The 11,137-nt window shown below is 33.7% G+C and overlaps 1 protein-coding gene across 1 annotated transcript in view; it reads left to right on the forward strand.

The window, feature by feature from the left end:
* The window catches only part of LOC141401391 (uncharacterized), a 45,857-nt gene extending 39,051 nt beyond the window's left edge, over positions 1–6,806 (forward strand). The window contains exon 9 of the transcript XR_012412335.1: positions 6,505–6,806. The gene's annotated coding sequence lies outside the window, so the exon portion shown is untranslated. The remainder of the gene's footprint in view (positions 1–6,504) is intronic.
* Positions 6,807–11,137: the final 4,331 nt, after the last annotated feature.

Here is an 11,137-nt window from a genome sequence, read left to right on the forward strand (position 1 = left end):
CGCAATTTGAACACTGTACATCAACCTCAGTGCTTCCTTAAGTAGTTGAAACTGATAGCAGAGCATCATCCGCAATACAGAGAGTGAATCAACCAAACAATCTACGAAAATCGTGTTTTCTTTATAATAATAATAATAATAATAATAATAATAATAATAATAATAATAATAATAATAATAATAATAATAAGAATAAGAATAATAATAATAATAAGGTATATGCCTCCGGAAACCCAACGGTCTACAGGCAGTAAATGCATGCAATCTTTCTATCGGAATACCCAGAGCTATCGCACCTCACACAAGAAAAACCTAGCGGATAGGCGAGCTGCAATAGTCAGAAACCACCTCATACCAAGCTCAATGCAACAGCGCATACAACAAAGCCTTGAACAAGAGGAACTACACAACACCACAACACAGTACCAATTCCAAAACACAGACATAACCTCAACTCTACCACCCCACAATACAAATAATCCACATACGACTCAAGACAACATAACCCCCATAGATGAAGGAACACCTGCACCAACACCCACAATTTCAGTCGAAGGACCAAGCAACGACATAACCACAAAAATTAAAGAAACATTCCGGAAGCCAAAATCAAATTTTCAGAAACCAATCCCGAAAATATACCATGCATACCAAAACCCAAACAATCAAAAATACTATATAAAATCACTACAATTCTAAATAATCAAATCCTACCGCCTGAAATATTGCATGACTTTGACTACAATCAACTTATCGATTTAATTTACTGCAGTGCCCACACAATATCCCGTGTAACCAAAGATTTACAAAAGGTTAATACAGGAAAACGAATCACCAAACAACATAGAGAAAACGCAACAGTCCCATCTCAAAACCAAAACGCAATACCAAAGAAAAAATACCCAAAAATTCCGCAATGGCAGAGAAGAATACAAAGAAAAATAGATGAGTTTAGACGAGACATTGGTACCATCACTAGTTACACAAAGGGGAAAACAGGAAGACGATGCAGCAACAAAATAAATAAAATAAACAAAATAAATAAAAACACCTCATTAGAGCAAATCCGCGACACAATAAAACAAAAACTGACAAAATACTCATGTAGACTCAGAACCTACATGAAAAGTCACCGAAGGACAACAGAAACTGTTCCAATCAAACCAAAAAAGATTTTACAATTCAATAACGTACCCCCAATATCCAACACTCAAAACACTGTCAATATCACGGAAATAGAACACTTCTGGAAATCTATCTGGAGTAATGAAGAAAAACATAACTCACACGCCATCTGGATACAAACAATACACGAAGAAATTACACCAAACCCGGGAATGGACAATCACACAATCACAGATACAGCATTCAAAAAAGTAATAAAGAAGCTACACAATTGGAAACAACCAGGACCAGACAAAATTCATAATTACTACTACAAATATTTAACAACACTACATCCATATATATTTCACATATTCAACAAAATCATATCAAACCCCGATAACATCTCAACAAATATGTGCTCAGGTATAACTTATCTAAAGCCAAAAATAGAAAACCCAGAATCTCCCTCCCAATACAGGCCCATCACATGTCTAAACACCGCGTATAAAATATTCACCGCCTGCATTAGCCTGCAAATATGTAACTATTGTGAGTCGTACGACATAATGGCAGAAGAACAAAAAGGATGTAGACAGGAAACAAAGGGATGCAAGGATCAACTAATAATTGATAACACGATACAAAACAACCTATTAGAAACCATAAAAACCTATATGCCGCATTCATAGACTATCAAAAAGCTTTCGACTCAGTCCCACATTCCTGGCTTCTCGAAACACTACAAATCTACAAAATTAACCCAGTAATAATAAAACTTCACCTGCGGTGCGGAAACGAAAACATCACCTCCGGCCAAAACAAAATTACAAGAGGCATATATCAGGGCGATTCCCTAAGCCCACTCCTATTCTGTATTGCACTTAATCCGCTTTCCTCACTCCTTAAACAAAGCCAATACGGCTACAAACTCAAACAGTCCGACTCATACAGAATATCACATTGTTTCTACATGGATGATCTCAAGATATACGCTGGTACCAAACCCAATCTTAGTCATCTACTACAAATAGTTGAGACGTTTTCCAAAGACATAAAAATGTCATTTGGAATGGAAGTGCAGAACGCAAAATATAACCAAGGGTAAATACAACTCTGGAGAAACTTGCAGTACGTCCGATGGAGAACAAATCACACCGATCCTCCAAGGTGAGCACTACAAATACCTGGGCATCAAACAAAACATAACAATAGACCATACCGCTCACAAGAAAACAATAAAGGAAGAATTCACAAACCGCCTTTACATGATCTGCAAAACTAAGTTAAATGGCAAACATCTGATCAAAGCCATAAATACATACGCTATACCCCTCTTGATATATACATTTGGCACTATATCCTGGTCCACCACAGACCTAACTGAACTGGACAGAACAGTTAGAAAACTTTAACAAAATTCAACCATCACCATCCCAAAGCGTGTATGGAAAGACTAACAATACCCCGAAAGCAAGGAGGCAGGGGACTACTTCACATTCAAACATTACACAATAGACAAATTCAAACTTTAACTAACTATTTTCACGCGAAAGCCACAACATCAACACTTTCTAACGCCACAGTAAGCGCGAATGACAACCTCACACCACTAAATCTTAAGAATAATAGCCACGCAAACCCAACACACTCGCAATTACCAATAGAAGTCTGGAAATCCAAACCACTTCACGGGAAATATCCCAACCAATTGTACCAATCACACATAGACATAGAAAATACAATGAACTGGGTGAGATACAGCAACATATACTCTGAAACAGAAGGATTCATGTTAGCGATACAAGACAAGGTGATACCTACCAAAAATTATAGAAAATACATTATGCACGATATAAACATTGTAGATGACAAATGTAGGAGATGTGGAGAAGACCCGGAAACAACCTCACATCTACCTAACAGCTGTAAAGCCCTAACGCATAGCCAATATACAACACGGCACAATAATATAGGAAAAATAATACACCTAAACATAATCAAATTACTAAAAATCGATGAAAACACCACACACTACTATAAATACCACCCAAAACCAGTAATAAATACAGACAACTACACTATATATTGGTATAGATCTATACTTGTCAATAATCCACCCGAGATCTCAATTCCAAACCGACCAGACATGATAATAATTGACAAAAACACACATACAGGAAGAATAATAGACTTTGCAGTGCCACTAGACAACAATATTGTAGACACAATAAACACAAAGAAACAAAAATACCAACCACTATCACAATATCTAAAAAACATACGCAACTTAAAAGAAATCAGTATTCTGCCAATAGTAATAAGCTCCTTAGGAACTATCCCCACAAAATGTATTAAGGAATTAAACCTACAAACCAAAGTATTAACAGAGATGCAAAAATCAGTAATAATCAAGGCAACATCAATAATTAGGGAAACGATTGGATGAATGAAGGATATATAATATCCCAACTGAGCGCAAAATTTGGTCACAGACCAGGTGCGTAAATTCCAGCAAATGCTGAGAATGTAGTAACTCAGATAATAATAATAAAATTAATTTCACAAATAACCATTACATAGGGGTCTTCGTTTAGGTAATCATATAGAGCTGTGTGTATCATTATAATTCTCATGCCATCGAAAATCCCTACTATTTCTTCTCCGTTACACATACACAAAACACAAAAATAGGTCGTTCACAATACATACATTGTTACACACAAGACGAACACGTTATTACATTGACCTAATGTCCTTATAGAAGTAATATCCTAAATATTCTAAAACCTAAAACTAATATTGCACTAACATATTTTCAAACGAAAATACGGATCAATATCAGCAAGGCTGATGAAAATTGCGATATTACTTATGGCTATTAGCTTTCCTATGGTCTATTTCTCTGTGACTAGATGTTATTTCACTGAATCTATTTTTTTTGGTTCCAATGGCACTTATTTTTTTCAATTTGGGCGCCATCTGTTACAAGCTCCTGTAGGCGGCGTTAAGCAGGCTCCTCCGGCTGCTAGCGGTCTCGGGGTCTGGTCCTCAACCAGCCACATCTTAATACTTCGGGGCGAACACGAATTTTGAAATCTACACTTCACAACATAAACACATACTAACAAATACGACACCTGCTTAAACAAGGGAGAGTTGGTGGTTATACTCCCACATTTGCCCACCCTTCCTTGGTTTTCAACTATCCTTTAATATTCCTCTTATTGAAAACCTCACACACAGTCACCTCTTTACCTAATTAGGAAGTCCCCTATCAATACACAGATTAACACATGATTATTTCTATTTTACAAGTTCACAACATGTTTTTTTATTTAGTAACAAAAATTTCTTAAAGCTAGGTATGATTTTTTTACCGTCTGATCAATATAAAAAGGATAATCTAACGCCAGGAATAACAGGAAGTAAGAAAAAATTAAATGAAAAATTGATAATGGTATTTAGAGAAACCTGGAGTACCTCGTCTCCATTCATCAGATACACCAAGAAAATTTGAATTTTTTGCCTATTATAAATCGACGCCTCCAAACAATAGTATGTTAAGTCGACTTATAGCCCGTTTAGATTATACCCTTATACGATGATTAAGGACATTATCTCGATTTAAGTCCTTAATCCACCCTGATTTACCATACAAAATTAAATCAACTCAAAACTTGGATTTGTTTTAAATCAAATGTTAAATCGAAATATTTTGATATACAACACTGCTTTTTGCTCCTAAAAATGCAACTATTGCAGTCTGTACCAATATTGGCAACTATGTTCATGTGTCGTTGATTTACTAGCCATATGACTTTTTGACCTTTTTTCTCAAAAATGATTTACTGTAGCGAGAGTGAATGAACTTTTGCATATTAATACCAAAAATAACAACGTTCATTCCATTTAATTATTAAAAAAGGTCACGCACAAACCAATTTTTAATTTTTATTCCATTTAAATATTGAAAAAGGTCCCGTACAAACTACATTAAATTTATGTGATACATGGAATAAATCTATATATGATATAAAATTATATGTATGTATGTAATATGACGATAAAATTGGTGAGCAAAAAGCTTATGTCATTCTGGATATGTCGTGTGGCTTTAACGATTGTTTTGAGTTATTTATGTGCTTAAAGTGACTTAAATTTTTTTCCAAAAAGCTCATCTATAAAAACTTTGAAAGCTTTTTGTGCATGAGCTTTTTTCTATCGAATCACCTTGTAATTAAGATTTTATCTAATCTTATGCAAAAGCTCATCAAAATATGACACAGGGATATGAGGTTGTAAAAAATTCATAACCCTATTATTTACATTTTTCAAATAACTATAAACACAAACACACAAAAACAAACAGAAGCGGAAAAATAGAAAAAATATTAAATAAAAATAAAATGGATGTACATAGCTTTAATTTAATATAAATTGTAAAGAATTTATTTATTAGCAATTTGTCAGATTATTTTGTGCAGTATTCCATTCCATTTTTAATTTTCAAGCAATTCTTTTTGCAAATTCGCGTATGTATACGTAAACAAAGATCAGCTGACTGGCATCTTCTATCATTTTAGACTAGTCTAAACAACTAGGATTTAAAAGTTGGATTTAGAAATCGAGTCGATTTAAAATGACGAGTCTAAACGGGCTATTAGCATGTTTTCAAGTTCTTTACGTTTTTATATTTAAATTCTGTCAAATTTTGGTAATAATCGGACAATCCGAACAGAAGTTATAAACAAATATTTACTTAGCATGGTACTGAAGGTCACAGAATTTTCCAAACTTTTAGAGCTTGTCCTGCAAAAGTCACTTTTCAGAACTAGCAAACTATTATTTGGAGGTGTCGAACGTCCTTTAACTTAAATTCTGTCAATGTTTGGTAATGATCGGTCAATCCGAACAGAAGTTATAAACAAATATTGACTTAGCATAGACTGAAGTTCAAAAAAATTTCCACACTTTGAGAGATTCTCCTGCAAAACTCACTTTTTAGACTTAGCGTACTATTATTTGGAGGTGTTGAAACGAGCTGTTTTATAAAGTTCTATCTAGCCAACTGGCATTCTACTAATAGCAAGCTATCTCTCTAGTTTTCCCTATATGTTTCCTTAACTCAAAAATAAAACAATGGCTGGCGTTACAGTATCCTCACCAAGGTATAAGTATTACAAAGGACAACACATCATAAATTTGTATTAAAAATATAATTATTTTATATGTTAAAAAGTTTAAGTTTTCATCAAGATTTTTTCGTATATATTGCCTATTGGCTTAATTGTTCATTCTCTAAATTTCCAAGTTTAATTTAATTCCAAATATTGGTCAAATAATAAATAACCGCTGTTGTTTTGCTGTGTATAAACAAATTAATCGTCACAAACACAGATTACCTGTTTTGTTGGGCTCTCATAAAGTGGGAAATTATGGTACATCTCCAGAGACTTTACAAACGCATAATAGGAATTGATGATATGTATTTTTGGCTGAGCTGGCACCAACTCTACCAACTCCACCACCGCAAACAATATCACACCAGCTGGCTACTGGCACAATCAAAGAGCTGGGTCAACCAAATAAACACAAGGCCACAAGGTAGCACAGCACCAAACAGAAGTAAATTAACCTCAAAAGCAATGGGCACCAAAAAAAAAAAAAACAACTGGTCCCCACTTTGAAGTTATTGGAGACCAGTGAATATAACGTGTTATGTTGGGAACCTTAATAAATAACATACACATTAGACTTTATTTTCTCACACTGTCAAATTAAATTTTTGCTCACTTTTTATTTGTACGTTCACAAGTATATGTTGAATAAACGATACACTTTTTATTCTGGCTATCACTTTTATGCGCGTTTTTAAACATGCAACTGCTTTAGGGGTTAGGTATTCAGCGGTTATCTCTGCAACACTAAATTGCGAATTTCCCTCTTTTTGCCTTTTATATTACACCGAATTTGTCACCATTTTCCTTTATATTCCAATATTTAAAAAAAAACATTCAATGGCGATACGGTAGCTACGAAATACTTTCAGTGGTGCTTCATCTGATAGTCAGCCATCCACATACTATTTGCTTAGCCTGGCAACACCATGCATTTCCTTTTCTTCATTCTGTTTTTTAGTTCACATGGTGCGCGCTAGCATCATACTTTTAATTTAAATTCTTTTTACAAGAAAGTAAATAATGGGTCTCTGAGCTATTTTTCGCTAAAGAGAAATAGTTGTTGGGGTAAGTAGTACTAATATATATTAGAAATGAACATATTTTATTAATGTATACATTTTTGTTAGGTAACAATTTAGCGAATAAAATCTGATAATGCGCTAAATCCGGCTAATGATGTCATATCTAAAAGTCTATAAGAGAAATACCCTGCTGATTGAACTGGGCTGTAATGTAAACCTAACATTAGTGTCAAATTCCGTACGATATTTTATATTTTTATTTCTATCAAGGCACATTTATATAAGGTAGAAGTGACAATCAGCTGTATTTTTACTTTTTTTGTAGATTTGGTTTTCAAAATGTAATAGGGTCTATTCATGAAATTTGAAACTTCGGAATTTGCTACCATAAAATACTTCTTTCCATCGTAAGCGTGTAATAACAATGACCTACGACAGTTCTGAATGATTTATATTTACATTTTGATAAAAATTTGTTCTATTTTAGAGGATTTTCAAAATTTATTTATGCTTTTCCTGAGAAAATTTTTGGAACGACCGCATGATTCAATATTTCCTTTGACATTCCATTTTTTATAACGACAATCATGGTGGGATAAGAAGGTGTTTAATCAAATCATACCAAACGTCAAAATTGTTCACAGTAACGCATTGTTGTGAACTGCTTGTTTACCTTTTTTTATGTGATTTTATTCGCAATAATGCTTTTTGACAACTAGTGTGTTAATCAGCTGTTTTTCCCGTTGTACCTGTATTATTGTTGTAATATGCCACTGTTGAGCAATTACTTTTTACATACATCTTTTAGATATTTTTTTTTAATTATTGCCAACGTTATTTATAGCCAGTTTATTCATCCTAAGTGACATCTCTCGGATAAACCCTTTCATATGATCTCGCCCCAACATCGTTTATTCTCGTTTGTCTATTTGCTTGCAACTTTATCATTTTTTAGGCCTGGAATAATGGCACTATGAATTTTCCTTGCCTGGTTTCCTCATACAAAACTCCTAACAACTCTGCCCTTTTGTCGATTGCATTACCGGAGCCCAGTAGTGCGATTCTCTAACACATTTTTTGAGTTACCGACAAAAATCGGTAAAATTAAAATACTTATAAATTCGGTAATTAACGATAATTTTCGGTAAGTTAGCGACCAAGAGAAAGGAGTCGTTAATTTCTACCGAATAGCAACTGTGTTGTCAACTCTTATTAGAACTTTTCATTCATAATTTTGCGTTTTAATTTACTGACATTTGTCGTTAACTCAAAAAATGTGTTAGAGAATCGCACTATAGATATAAATTTGTCTTTTATTAACTAAAATTTAATAATTGCAATTATAACCTAAAATTTCTATATTAGTCAAAAGTGTCCAAGTAAATCTTAAACAGCCATTGTGTGAGTTTCTAAAGTATGTAAAGCGAAATAATCCCAATGTTAATTGTGTTAACTCCTTTAGATACTTTAAATAATTTTGGAACATAATTATTAAATCAAGTCGTGGAACATACAAATCTACACATATATTCTCCTGTTTCACATCACCAAAGTAGGTAACATGATAGTTGTTATTTTTTCACCATAAATTAAGATTTGACCATCATTTACATCTGATAGTTTTGTTTGCAGATTTCAGAGAAATGTTTGATTCGCTGCGGTGTTTCGCAGTTACACATTTTTAATAAGGTTTAATTTTTGCATGTTTGCATAACGATTTTTACCACTTTACATTTTTGTTTGATAGGAATTTCCGCGTAGGAAATTATTGAATTATTGTCACTCATAACTTGAATATTTGCATGCATTTGTTACATTATTAGAATTTCTAGCTGTTATTATTTTCCTTTATTCCCCATAGTTACAGATTGCCAATAGATTTATTCAATAAATATTGTTCCTATGTTTCTTTTTAATTAATTACTCAAATTATACTATGTGAAATAAGCAATTAGGATTAGCCACGAAGGCATACAGTTTATAATGAATTCGAATTAAATCTGTTTGAGAATGTGAGCTTCTAACAGGTATTGCTGACTTTTGGGTATTACCAAAAATATGTTATCGGATTTCAATATATGGTAATTATGGAGGGAGGGCTGGTTAGGGTTGACACCTTAAATCCTAACCACTCTATCTGACCATTCTATCCCTTTGTATACACACAAATTCTACCAATGTATAGTATCGCAAGTTGGCCAAAGTATACTGGAAGCAACGAACCCATCCACTCCGACGAGAAATAAGGCCGGTGACCTAGCGTGCTACTGCTTCACAGTGACTTTGACACCACCAGCCAAGAAATTCAACTCTTCTATTGTGCGATATTACAAATTTGGCGCCCAGCGTGGGGCGAGAACAATTGAGATTAATCCTTTTTATAAAAATCACGTCTGTGCCACTCTTAAGGCCTGCGTAAATAAGCTGCCTTGCATGGTAGAACAAATACAAGGTAAAGTTAATACTACAACAAATACAACTCGAACAACAACCACAAAGGAATTTGTTTTTGTTTGTAAACCTTAGTGTCAACGTAAATGTAAACAAAACAAGGAAATGTCTATAAATTATTGGAATTTAAAAACTAATAATTTTTCACATTTGATTGAATATTTTGGAAAACATGAATGAAAACTCATTAGATTTTCAATTTGAATGTTTCCTCATCATTCCACTAAATGCATAATTTCTCGCAGAAAGTAGAATACTTGCAAGAATGTTTCGGGTCGCTGGTAATTCATTGAAAAAAGAGAAGCTGTTTCAATCATTTGCTTTTGAAAACAAAAAAGCACATGTTTATTAGGGCTTTATTCTTTTCAAGTTTAACAAAATACCACACATATTAACAAATATTGTACCGCCTCTATAAGCGGTGTTTTAGTGTGCGGCATGTCGGTTGGACCTGGAGGAGGTTACATGTCAATGATATGAAGCCGTCTTTATGCGAAATAGTTTTTTTTTCTGATGAATAAATTTGTTCTTGAAAAATATATATCCCTAATATACATTGAACATAGAAATAAATACATAAAATGTCGAATGGAATTTGACACTAACACTACAACCCAGTTCAGTCAGCTGGGTATTGCTGCTACCTTTTCTTGTTCTACCATGGCTGCCTTGCCTGATTGCCTTGCTTTCCTGCTTCATTTCTGAGATAACAAAAATAAAAGAATAAAGAAGGCCGAGTAAATATCGAGCTGGGTTGCCCTTTTCTTTTTTTACTTTTATCAGAAGCAAGCAAGGTAAGCATGCAAGGCAGCTTATGTACTCACCCCTTTAGAGTATATGTATCATTTGTTCTGCCCCTTTCAGATTCTTTCTCATGCTTGGTCTACATTTACGAAATCCACTCGATTTCAACAGTCAAATCCATAGGTTAAACGTCAAATGAAATCCAGATGAGTTTTCATTTGAGGTTTGAGCTATGGAATTGACAGTTGAAATAGAGTGGATTTCGTAAATATAAACATAGCATTAGTGTACGAAAAGCTATATACGTAATAGCCCGTTTCCACGGTACGTCGTTCGTTTTCTATTATTTGTTCGACCTATAACTGCGAATAAATTACTTATTTCCCCACACGAAATTCTATGAACGAACGACGATTTTTCTACGTTGTTCGATTAGAAATACTCTCTGAATGACGAATAAGTATGGCCCATCCCTAACAAATGAGAGAATATATCGAAAAAATTAATTATGACATGTCTAAATTCAAAATTGAAAAAATTTTTTAGAAAAAAGGAAAAAGATGAATGAAAATTAATGAACTAAACATTTTATATAGATTCAGAAGGAAGATGGTGGTGTTTCCTTCTTAATTC

This window comes from Musca autumnalis, unplaced genomic scaffold (assembly GCF_047663935.1).
Source record: "Musca autumnalis isolate F117 unplaced genomic scaffold, ASM4766393v1 scaffold_4, whole genome shotgun sequence".
NCBI lineage: Eukaryota > Metazoa > Arthropoda > Insecta > Diptera > Muscidae > Musca > Musca autumnalis.